The sequence below is a fragment of the Onychomys torridus genome, chromosome 9, assembly GCF_903995425.1.
Source record: "Onychomys torridus chromosome 9, mOncTor1.1, whole genome shotgun sequence".
Lineage (NCBI taxonomy): Eukaryota > Metazoa > Chordata > Mammalia > Rodentia > Cricetidae > Onychomys > Onychomys torridus.
Genome location: NC_050451.1, coordinates 33,561,614 through 33,574,083, shown reverse-complemented (window position 1 = coordinate 33,574,083; position 12,470 = coordinate 33,561,614). Strand labels below are relative to the sequence as shown.

General features: G+C 41.8%; 1 protein-coding gene and 1 pseudogene across 6 annotated transcripts in view; one reads left to right on the top strand and one right to left on the bottom strand.

Moving 5' to 3' along the window:
- Window positions 1-12,470, top strand: part of Kat6b (lysine acetyltransferase 6B) — a 180,341-nt gene that overhangs the window by 35,076 nt on the left and 132,795 nt on the right. The window lies entirely within an intron of this gene.
- On the bottom strand, window positions 4,507-4,603 carry LOC118591656 (annotated as a pseudogene).

Below are 12,470 nucleotides of genomic sequence, written 5' to 3'. Positions count from 1 at the left end.
TTTTCATCCAGTGACAAAATCTCACACTTGGGGACACATTGCATCAGGTCTGAGTGTAATGTTAGGAAAGACAGTTTCTCTGCTGAACTCAGTTTGTAGTGCTCTGCCTTATCAGTCTTGTTCTGCACTGAAGCATTGTCATTGTTGGGGAATTTTGGTTACTATGTTTAGCTGCGTGGTGTTTGGGTGTAGAGATGCCATGTTGCAGCCTACATTGTTACTGGCCTCTTGCTTTGAAGTTGTTCTTGTGGACACACACACATACACTCACACTCACTCACTCGTACATGCACACGCATGAACTGAGTTCCTGTTGTTACTTGGAAAGAAGGCCCTTGAACAATAACGAGATCCAGATCGTGTCTGCCTTGAGTTTGTTATCCCCGTACAAGACTCAATTGAATAAAACATATCTCCCATCTGGCCTGTAAACCTCAGTGGCACTCAAAATAACTTACTAACAAGTTCTTGGATCATAGTATCTTGAGGGTTGTTGTTGTTGTTTTTTTTTTTTTTTTTTTTTTTTTTAAGTTCAACTTCTTTTTAGCTGTTGCTAAGGGAAGTTTGGTTGACACAAGGGGCATGAGGACATGTCTTCATATTGCCAGTTGTTTCATAGGCATTTGGCTCTGCCGCCTTGCAGATGCTAATACTTGGGGTGGTGGGGAAATGTGTGCCGATTATCTTACTGAATTAAGGTAACCTTTTGTTGTCCACTGAGGTCTGCAGACCAGGTGGGCGTCAGCAGCTGCTGGGGTGGCTTGGTTTGGGGAGTCTGAAAGGGTGTCATTGTTATCCAGGTATCCAACAAAGCAGTGCTGAAAGCGTCTAACCCTTCCGACACTGTTTCGTGTTCTCATGGGAGTGGATGAACAACAGAAAACAAAACAAAACAAGAAACTTTTCTTCAATACACTGAATAATTAAAATTGATTTATTATTTGGCCAAGTCCTAGAAAATTACATTTTTACCTAATGTAGTAAGTTGAAGACAATATGCTTTCATAGTATTTGATGGCAGAAGCGTCCTAATTTTATGGCAGTCTGTTGAAGATCATGGTGGAATAACGGAATTGTTTTTATTTTAAGTTTATTATCAACTATTCTAGAACTCAAAGCTTGCCTTACTGTTACCATCTGTTTGCAAATTCTAGCTGTAGAGCTTTGGGCTTTAGGGCTGTTCTGCTTGCAGTCTGTCACTTTTATATGGAGTCTGCTCAGTCTGGAAGCTATTTCAGGAGGCGGCTGCGGCTGCGGCTGCGGCTGCGGCTGCTGTTTTCCCCCTTTCTTTTCCTTTCCCTCTTCCTTCCTTCTTCCCCTTTGAAACAAGGTCTTACCTTATAGACAGACTGGCCTCAAACTAGAGATGCTCCTGCCTCAGCCCCCTACTGCCTGGGAAATCTCACTTTTAAAATAAGGGGATAATATTTATTATTATTATTATTATTGTTGTTGTTGTTGTTATTACTGGCTGGGAAATCTCACTTTTAAAGTAAGGGGATAATATTTATTATTATTATTATTATTATTATTACTATTACTATTAACTACTACTGAAATTGTATGCCTGACTGCCCTTCTAGGAGAATTTTCTGGAATTGATCCATTTGGTTGTTTAGAATGTAGTGTAGGTGACCACATAGAAAATGAAGTGGCCTGGTTGTTGTCAGAGAGAAAACACTCCATGGTGTTTGAAGAGAACTTTCATCTATTCATCATATCTTGTGCCCTAGGATTGTGCCTTGGATTGGAAGTCTACCTTTTCTTTCCTTCAGATGTATCTGCTAGTCATGATCCTGTCTGCATGTATTTATGAAGCGCATATTCTTCTGGGCAGTGGAATTGGTCTCTTGCACATGCTTTTTTATTGTATTCTCATAACTTTGAGGTAGGTCTTGCTAGCTCTGCTTTAAAGGCAAGAAAACATCTCCCTAGGTGGCTCAGTGGCTGTCCAGTATCTCATGCTAATTTGGGCCGAGCACATGGAGTTCAGGGCTCTCAGAGTCCAAGGCTTACATTTCTTACTTCTCTGCTGCTATGTGAACACTAGACTTCCTTCTTGTCCACATTGTTAGAATCAAACTAATCTCTCCTTCAGGGCTTCAGAATCGATGTCCATGCTAATCTTACTCACGGTGGAAACAGTATAACACATAAGAAGTGTGTGTGTGTGTGTGTGTGTGTGTGTGTGTGTGTGTGCGTGTGCGCGCGCGCGCGCGTCAGAGACAACCTCAGGTGTTGGTTCTCACCTTCCACCTTGTTTGAGACAGAGTCTCTTGTGAACTGCTTTGTACACCAGGCTTGCTAGCCAGCAAAGCTTCTGGGTAGTGTCCCATCTCCACCTTCCATCTCACTGTAGGAACCTTGAGATGACAGCCACACACTAGCATGGCCATGCCCGGCTTTACATGGGTGAAGTTCATACCTTCCTGCTTGGAGGACAAATACGCTTACCCACCGAGCCATTCCTGAAGCGCTAATGTGTCCAACACCGTCTAGGGTCTCACTAACCCTTTTTCTTATCACCACATATTTAACTTTGCTTATTTCCTTCCAGATTTATCTATACTCATATTCTTTGCACAGCTATAGTCAAAGAATATAGCCAATGTAGCCAGTGAGCATTCTGGGTTGTGCAAAAATTACTATGACTATTTTCTATTTTAAATGTAATTTTTCCTGTTTTTGGAGGTATGTTTTCATTAACCCATTCTGACCTTGAACTCCTGAAACTCCTGGTCCTTTTACCCTCATCTGAGAGGTCTGATCTATTAGGTCCTATTAATAAGGCTAATGACATACCATATATATTTTTAGTCCCTTTTACAGCCTGCCCTTATGTGTCTGATTATTTTGCCACTTAAGCCCCATCCCCCATGAAGAAAAGGACTTTTTGGCCACCTCTCTTGTATGAACAAGTTGTTGTGTTATTTACTGGCTTATTTAGAAACAGCCAGACACGTTCTTGTCAAACTTGGATGGTTTTTGGAGGTTGTATTTAGGGTGATCAGGAGACATATGTCATGTTTTCTGATATGCTGTCAGAGTTAATGTACAGAGATTTTTAACATGAGGCCTAAAATTGAAATTCCCAAGAGCAGAATGTTAGAGTTGGATAATGTTTTGATTTGTCTTCTCCATGTCTTAATTAGGATGAATGAAAACAGTATCTTCTGAGACATGGTGGTGTGTCTCCCCATCTGATAACAGCCAATTTCAAATGGATCCATTTGAGAGTTTTCATTTTGTTTAAGATCAGTTGTTTGTTGAAAAAGGCAATTTCAGTTGCTATTTCTTTTCTGTGAGTTTCTTTTTCTCTTTGGCCGGGAATGGAACCAAGGTATCATGCATGCTAGGCAACCATCCTACCCCGAGGTACTGCGTTTCCCAGCCCTCAGGGCCGGTGTTTTGACTTGAGGGTGAAAGTTCAGCTTTGAACATACCGAACAAGTGGACTCCCGTGTGATCGTGTCCCACTAGTGTGCCTTTCACTGGTGCAGGCTTTTTTCTGTGCTTAGTCACCCTTTGCCCTCTAAGGACTGGGACTGTCTTTCCCTTCACCCAAAGAAGCTTCTTTATTCTTTTCCTTGCTGTACTGTGTTTGCAAGTAACCCCATGTTCTGGAACCTGTGCTGTGTGTCATTAAGATGTCCTGCAGGTGCCAATGCATGGCCCACACCAAACTCACTGTTCTGGAGAAACTGATACCAATGTTAGCTAGGGCCACAGTTCTCAGGCCGGCCTTCGTGTCCTAGCGAAGCTTTGTATCCTGGCTTTGGGAGTCTCTGAGCCTCCAATACTTTCTCTTCTCCTGAGCTGCTGTAGCATCATGTTCTTTATTGTCTGTGTTGCTCATTGGTCCAGTTTGTGACTCCAGTTTAGTGGACCTTGACTTTTTAGGCTGATTGTAAGTTCCTTGGCACTAGAAACTGTCTGATCCTTAAAAGAAAATCTGTTGTCCACACTGTCTACCAATATGCTTTGTGGGTACTTAAGACATATTTAATTCAATTTTTAAAGTTTCATTTTATTGTATGTGTATGACTGTTTTGCCTACATGCACACACACACACACACACACACACACAAAACCACATGTGTACCTGGTGCCTATGGAGGTCAGAAGAGAGTGTTCATGTATCTCTTCTCTTGAAGCTGGTATTACAGGCAGTTGCTAGCCTTCAGGTGGATGCTGGGAACTGAACTTGGGTCCTTTGCAAGAGCAGCAAGTGCCCATAACTACTGAGAGCCATCTTTCCAGCCCCAATTTAATTCGGTCCCCTCACCCCCAAGAAGCAGAATACACCTTTTCCCATCAACTTTAGCCCACAGACCAGTGGGCAGACTAAAGATACTCCTAGGCGTAGTACTGCAGGTTGGCTTTCTTCTTGGCCTCTATCTCTAAGATGCCCTCCATGTAGTCCTCGTGGGTGAGCTCCATAGCATAGCACCCCTGTGCAGTGCGGTCATACCTGTCTACACACACACAGCCTTGCACTGGGCCCCCAAAATATGGAGTGCTTCACGAATTTATATGTCCTCCTTGTTCAGGGGCCATGCTAACCTCTGTATCCAATTTTAGTATATGTGCTTAATTTAGTTTTTAAAGTAGCTGCAGATCTCAGGGTTGGAAGGGTCTGCTTGGTCATGTGCTAAGCCAGTGCTTGTGCAGAATTCTCACAGCTGGCCATGTAGCTTGTGTTGCAACTGCTGTGATGATGGTGGAGCACTTGTGCCCCCCAAAAGCAGCATTTGTCCTCTTTAAAGACTATGGATGTTCAACTTGTATATTGTGAGCTGCTCTCAGAGTCCACACTAGCTGATAGAGAATGGGAAGGGAGCACAGTCTGGACTTGTCACTTGGGTTAGTAACATAGAAGAGAAGTTCCCAGTGTTTATCTGTGTGCCTGATTTGCTTCCTCCTCACATCTCAGGAGCCTGTTGTTGTCCTTTCTAAAATAACTGCCACCCACTGACTTTGTTAGGACATCCTGTCCTCTCAGATGAGCCAAAGTGGGCGGTGGGTAGGTATGATCCCCACTGACCTAAGAGGAAGTTGACTCCTGGAGGCAGTCAAGACCACAAAGATCAGCGTCCAGTTGTGTTTTCTGACCAGATCTGGCCTATCTGTGTAACTCCAGGTTTTCTCTTTAGGATTGAGGACCTCTTTCCCAGCCTTCTGAAGCCCTTTATTCCAGCATGCTAATAAACCTGCTCTTAGTCATCTTGGCATCTTACTTATGGGTGAACAGTAAACTTGATGTGTAGCCACACTGTCCTGACCTGTAGAGAAGGGAGCTCACGGACTACACTTGCCCACATGGGTCCTTCATAACGAAGCCATTTGAGTGACCATTCCCACTCCTGCCTTCTGCCTCTTATCCTATCCTCCACATGTTTAAACACGCTGAGCTTCTACTCTGGACCATGTGATTTCATAGAATTCCATTCAGGATGTGATAGGTGACACCAAAGGAATCGATAGTGATCAGAATGTGTGGCTTTCTTCATGTACTGGAAAGCCCCAGGGTGAGTCCTTCTTGAAGAGGATTTGGGAGGTTTCCAGGGTCCAAGTAGGCAGGTCAGTGTGTCTGAGGAAGAAAGGAGCTGATGTGGCCATATTGGAGTGGAACAGGGGAGCACAGTAGCAAGTTAAGTAAGATTGGGGGACAAGATGACTAGGTTTGTATTTTTAAAATCATGGAGAGGCATGACAGCTAAATAAAATAGGAGATTGGGGGTGGATATAAACAGTAGTACAGATTGAGTATCCTTATCTGAAGAGTCAATGTTGGAAATGCTCCAAAGTCTAAAAATGGTGGGATCTATCCAAACAGTCCAAACCCTCACCAAAACAAAAAATTTGTGAGTCTGAACACTCCTGGGCCTATGCATTTCACATACAGCAAGTACTCAACTCTGTATTGGGGAAATTGCAAATTTGAAAAATTATTGTATTCCATAATGGAATGGATATTAGATGCCCCAAGCTTGCTGACCCATTTTGGATATGAAGACTTTTTTAAACTTTCATTTTCGTTTGTTAGTTTTTGAGATTGTGTTTTAATTCCAGCATTTGTCCCTTCCCTTTCCTCCCTCTGAACCTTCTCATAAACTTTTCTCCACTCTCTTTCAAATGGCCTCTTTTCATCAGTGGTTGTTATATAACAACCCAAATATAACCTTTTAGGTCCATATAATGCTATTTGTATGTATGTTTTCAGGGCTGTTTGGGGCTGGACAACTAATTGGTGTATGACCTTGTTTATTAAGTGGGTTTAATTAAGATAACAGTCTTTGCATCTTAATCTCAAATGTAAGGAGGGACAGAAAAAGTGAAAAGTTAGGACGTGGGTGATTGTCATAAATAGTCTTGCAACTTTTTTTTTTTCCTTTTTGATGTTTCAAGTTTCCCTAAATAAAACTTTTAATATTTTTGAGATAGAGTTTGACCTTAAATTCAGTGTCATGGAATTACAGCATGTACTACTAAGCCTTGTTTGTGTAATACTGAGTATCAAACAAACCCAAAGTTTCATACAGGCTAGTGAGTTACATCCCAGGGCCTAAAATATGTTTTTTCAAGTTGCCTTCAAAGATTAGATGCCTCGCACAGGGTTATTGTAGAAGAAATCTCTGTTGTCATGATATTCTGTAGTCCAAAGGAAGCAAATGACAAGCATAGCTGGGTGACTGATGTTGGCTGTCCTGTGTTGTCCTCAGTGATTTTTCCCAGCCATCTTCATAGTCACTCTCCGCATCGGTTTTGTAATCAGCAAGTAAAGAGTGTTTGGTAGGGTAGAGTTAGTGATGTTGCTTGTCTTTGACGTGACTTCTCTGCTCAAGATGTAGTGTGTGTGCATGACTTCAAGTCAGTCTTGTTTGTTTAGAACAGTTTTCAGGTTCATTACAAATTCATTAGATTTCCAGAGATTTCCCATATATACCACCTGCCTGTCAAATGTACACAGCCTCCCCTATTACCAGCACTTCCACCAGAGTGATTGGAGACAGCATTAGCTCCCGAAGCACACAGTTGCCATTAGCCTTCGTGTTTTTGGTGCTGTATGTCCTATAGATGTGAGTTAAAGTTTTTGCAGTTATTTAAAATTTTGTATGTTAAATTGGAAATGGCAATACTTGTTTCACAGGGGTAAATAAATGTTGGATAAATAAACATAACACAAGCTAGATATGGTGACACACATCTATACTCCGACCTCTCAGGAGGCTGAGGTAGTAGGATTCAGAGTCTGAGGCCATCCTGGCCTATACAGTGAGAGCTTGTGTAAAGTGAAGCACCACCAACGACACTTGCAAGAGCTTGGTGCTGCTGTTGTAAGAAGCCAGTTCAGACCTGGGCTGTGGGTTCCAGGTCAGTACAGAAGCAGAGAGCACAGCCGGTTGGTCATCAGGTTTGTTTGGCTAGTTCCTAGGGTGGCATATCAAACAGCCTGGAACAGTGAGAGGACCTTCGAGGTGCTGTAAAGTGACCCTAAAATACACTCCTTAGACGTTTGACTTGTTGTTTCTTGGTCATGTGTCTTCCTTTCATTTTTGGGGTCAAAACATGGTAATTCTGACTACTGCTGCGTCTTCACTTGATGGTTCTCTGAAAGGCCTCCCTTAGATTTGACAGAGGAAATCTTTTCATTCCCAAGAGCAATTTGTTAAACCAAACCAACCAAGTTCAAATCTCTAATTCCTATTCCTTTCTTGTGTGTACCATTTTATTCATGTAGAATAAACACACAACCTCAAACATCTTACAAGGCAAATAGACTCCTTTTTAATTAGTGGCTCTGTATACAGAATTTTACCATCATGAAATTTATAAACCAAAAAAGGAACAAATATTTACCCTGGTAGTTTCATGTCAACATTGCCCACTATTTGAAAAGCTCAGAATATGTAAATGAGCACTGCTTCCCTCCTTAAGTCACGGTGGTAGAAAATTAGGCTTCAGCTTGCTGTTCTTTGAGCACACATGCTCAAAGTACATGTAGCTTCTTTCTTGTGAACCGATCATTTTCACATAAACTTTTTTTTTAAAGCTGAGGATCGAACCTGGGGCCTTGTGCTTGTTAGACAAGCGCTCTACCACTGAGCTAAATCTCCAACCCCATTTTCACATAAACTTGCTTCCAAAGTATAATATTAGAGGGACCAGCCTTAATATTACACATCCCAGGGGCTCAGGAGAGAGGACTACTAACGATGAGGACTATTTTCAGGAAATAGAAGAGCTTTATAGTCCACTTGCTTTAATTCCTCTGGCATAACATCCTATCTACACAGCTTCAATTCTGTCTCATGCCTAGCTCCTTTCTTGCCTGAATTCTTCTCTCTATACTTATCTATTGCTCCCTCTAAGTTCTATCTTAATTCTCTCGTCTTAATTCTGCCTCACCTAGGGCCTTTTTAGCTTGTTCTTACCCAGCTAGTATTTCCCCATCTGGCTCTTCCTCATCTTCCATCTCATTCCTCTGGTACTCTCTTCTAGCCCTTCAATCTAGTTCTTCCCCATCCATCTCAGTTTGTTCCTCCCAAGTTCTTACCCGTAGTTCTTCCATTCTCTTCTCCATGCTGTTCTCTCTCTGTCTCTAGAAAATACCTGCCTTTTCTTTCCTTGGGCACGTAGTTCCCTGCCTCTTCAGGAATGGTTTTTAGTTTGTTTGTTTGTTTTTGTTTTTTGTTTTTTGTTTTTTATCTCCCGAAACAGGGTTTCTCTGTGTAGCTGGGAATGTTTTTTTTTTTGTTGTTGTTGTTTGTTTGTTTTGTTTTGTTTTTGAGCTGAGGACCGAAGCCAGGGCCTTGGGCTTACTAGACAAGCGCTCTACCACTGAGCTAAATCCGCAACCCATGGGAATGTTTTATATCTCACCTTGATGTGTAAAAACCTCCTTTTTCTCAGTCAAAGTGCTCTGGAGAACCACTAGGCCTCCTGAAGGCTAGGGGATGGTCTGGGCTTCATTAGCACAGGAAACAAAGCTAGGCATCTCCCTGCCAGCTTCTCTCCTATGCTCAGTAGGGCAGTTAGTAACTTAGTAGGTTCAGTAGGTCTGGGGAGCTGAACTGTTTACCAATTGGTCTAGGCACACAAGGATTTCATACCAGAAGACAGCTGAAATATTAAAGGCTGGGTCACACCAAATATTCATAATAAATGGTTTGCCTTTTGACAGACCCTTGGCCGGTCAGAGTTCAGCTTTAATACACAGCTGAATCTCTATGATATATTCTTGCGGCCCACAAGACAAAGCTAATACTAATTTTTCTTTTCTTACTAATTTTTAAAAAAATATTTTTATGTGTATATGCATGGGTGTATTGCCAGAATCTGTGTTTGTGCATATCTGGTAACTGCAGAAGCTAGAAAAGGGTGCTAGATCTCCTGGGACTGGGCCTACAGATGGCAGAATGGGTGCTGGAAACCAAACCTGGGTCCTCTGTAAGAGTAGCCAGTGAGCCATCCCACTAGCCCCGTATTAGACGTTCTTAATTAGCATGTGTTAAATATGCATAATAATGGACTTTGACATTTCCATTATACATGCATATAATAATCCCCAGCAAATAATCTCTCTTCTACTTTCATGTATTTATATATTTGTTTTTGTGAACCAGTGGTTTCAATTCAGAGCTGAAGCAACTTACAACAGTTGCTTACAAACATGATACTGGGAAAAATGTTTGTCTTCTTGCAACCACTAACTATAACTCCCTATAGATCTTCAGAGAAGGGTGAGCCTTCCTGAGGCCCTATCCCTCTCCCTTCATTGTTACTTCTCCCTTTGCATTTGTTTGTTTGTTTTTTGAGGTCTTATATACTCCAAGGATGTCTTGAAATCCTTATGCCTCCAAGAATGACTTTGAACTTCTGATCCTTCTGTCTCCACTTCTTGAGTGCTAGGATTATTAGGCTTGTGTTACCACACCCAACTAATAAGGCAATAGGGAGTCAAACCCTGAGCTTTAGGCATACTAAGTGATTGCTAGATGAGGGACATCCCTAGCTGCTTTTGTTAGTTTTTGTAGTATTCTTCATAAGGCGTCTCAGTTACCAAGGGAAAACTTAAAAAAACAAAAAACAAAAAACTTACTTTTAAAAATTATGTGAGTGTGTATTATGAGTATTTGAGTGCAGGTATCCATGGAGACTAGGGATGTCAGATCTCGCTCTAGCTGGAGTTGCATACAGGTGGTTGTGAGCTGCTAGATGTCTGTGCTGGGAACTAAATAAGAGTGGTATATGCTCTTAATTGCTGATCTGTCTCTTCAGCCCTGGAAAACATTTATTTTTAGGGGTTAGCTGCCATAGTAATTATCATAAAGAATAGTTCTCCATTTAGGTAGACTTTTTATTTCAAGGCAAAGTAAGTGAAGCATGAGACGTGTCTGGGAACAAAATAGCAAAGAAATGAAATTTTTGTTACGGTGAGGGCAGTGTGTGTGTGACAAAAGATGACTTTAAAAACAAAATGTTTAAGCTTGGGAGCTCTGAGATGGCTCAGTGGTTAAAGCACCTTCATTCAGCCTGTGTGTAAGAATTGGTTTCTAGCACCCACATAAGAAGCCAGCCTGGTCCTGCAAATGTGCCTGTAACCTCAGATGAGGGAAGACTTGCTGACTGCCGGCCTAGCAGAGAGAATGCAATCTGGGGAGAGCCCTGCCTCAGAGAAATAAGGCAGCGAGTGATCGGAGAGGATGTCTCACATCCCTATCTGGTTTCAGTGTGTATGAAGAGGTGTGCATACCTGCATGAACACAGTGTACATACTGTACACAGACACACACACACAGACACACACACACACACACACACACACACACACACACACACACACACACACACACACACACACACACACCTTCAAGTTCAAGGGCAATCTGGTCTACTTAGCCAGTTCTAGGCCACCTAGGGCTATACAAAGCTAGAAACCTGTCCCAACAAAACCAAACAAAAATGTGGATGTGATTATCCATACCTGCCATCTGGAGAGTTGGAAGATAGAGGCAGGAGGATCAGGAGTTCAAGGCCAGCCTCAGCTACATGAAGAGTTTGAGGCCAGCCTGGCCTGAATGAAACCCTGTTTCCCTACCCACTGAGTGGGGAAAATGAATGAAAAATCTCAATTGATTCTAAAAAGTTTGTGTAAATGTATTGAAATAACTTGAAGGTGAAAAATGAGACTGATATTTCCAAAATTCAGAAGCTGTATGATTTTAGCCAAGGCTTCCTGTACTTTCTGGTGCTGCAGGAGGTGCCTCTGCTTATTTTCAGCTGCTGTGGGTGGTGATTATGCTGTGCATGCATCTCCAAAATGGCTTTAGGTTGCTCGGGTTATTAAAATATGTTTAATAAGCTAATCTTTTTCAAAGCCTCAAAAATAATTAAGATGCAATAACAGATAAGCCCTATGTCTAGAATGAATAATTAATTTGTAAACATTCTAGATGCTGAGGAGGAAGGAAGATGGTAGCTTCTACAGTTCCTGTTGTCGGGTCAGGAAGCATAGAACTTGAAGCAGAGAGAATTGTTTTCCTTTTCTATGATATAGGGGCAATTTATTTTGGACTCTAATCCTATATTATCACCAATGAGTGGTAATACTGGGAGTCTTTCCTCCCACTCTGCTCTTTACTTCCTATTAAAGGGCTATACCAATTAGAAAAAATAAAACATGGTGGTACTGTAAAAAGAAAAATTTAAACAAATCAGAAAAACATGTATTGAAATCAAGTCTTAAATGCTAATAAAACCCTCTAAGTAAAATTTGCATTAATCCTGAATGGTCTTGTAATAAAAACCTAGACCCAGACATTGGGGTAAATGCTGAAAGATCAGAGGAAACAAGCCACAGCCACTTCTCTCTGCCAGCTCCTCAGCCAGAAAGAGAAGATCCTGTCTCCACAAATCCTCACAGACTGAATGCCTCTGAGTCCTCAGCCAAAAGGGCCCCAGGTTCCTGTTTCCTCAGGCCTTTCCACCCGGCCATATCACTTCCTGTCTCAACCTTCCCGGTGATGGGCTAATGGTGTGTGTGTGTACTTTCCAAATACTGGAAGTAAAGACATGAGATCACAAATGGGGGCATTAAAGGTGTGTGCCACCACTGTCTGGCTGCGTTTCTTTTAGACTGGATGAATATCATGTAGTCTAGGGTGGCCTTGAACTCACAGAGAGCCAGAGTAATCTCTGCCTCTCGAGTGCTAGAATTAAAGGTGTGTGCCACCACTGCCTGACCTCTATGGCTAATTCTGTGGCTAGTTCTGTCCTCTGACCTTCAGGCAAGCTTTAGTATAGTACAACAAATTATCACCACATTTCTCTCTCTCTCTCTCTCTCTCTCTCTCTCTCTCTCTCTCTCTCTCTCTCTTGTCTCAAATAGTAAAAGAAGGTTATAACTAATAAGAAAAACTATATACAATAATTACAATAACTATATACAACATATACAGTCAAGAAT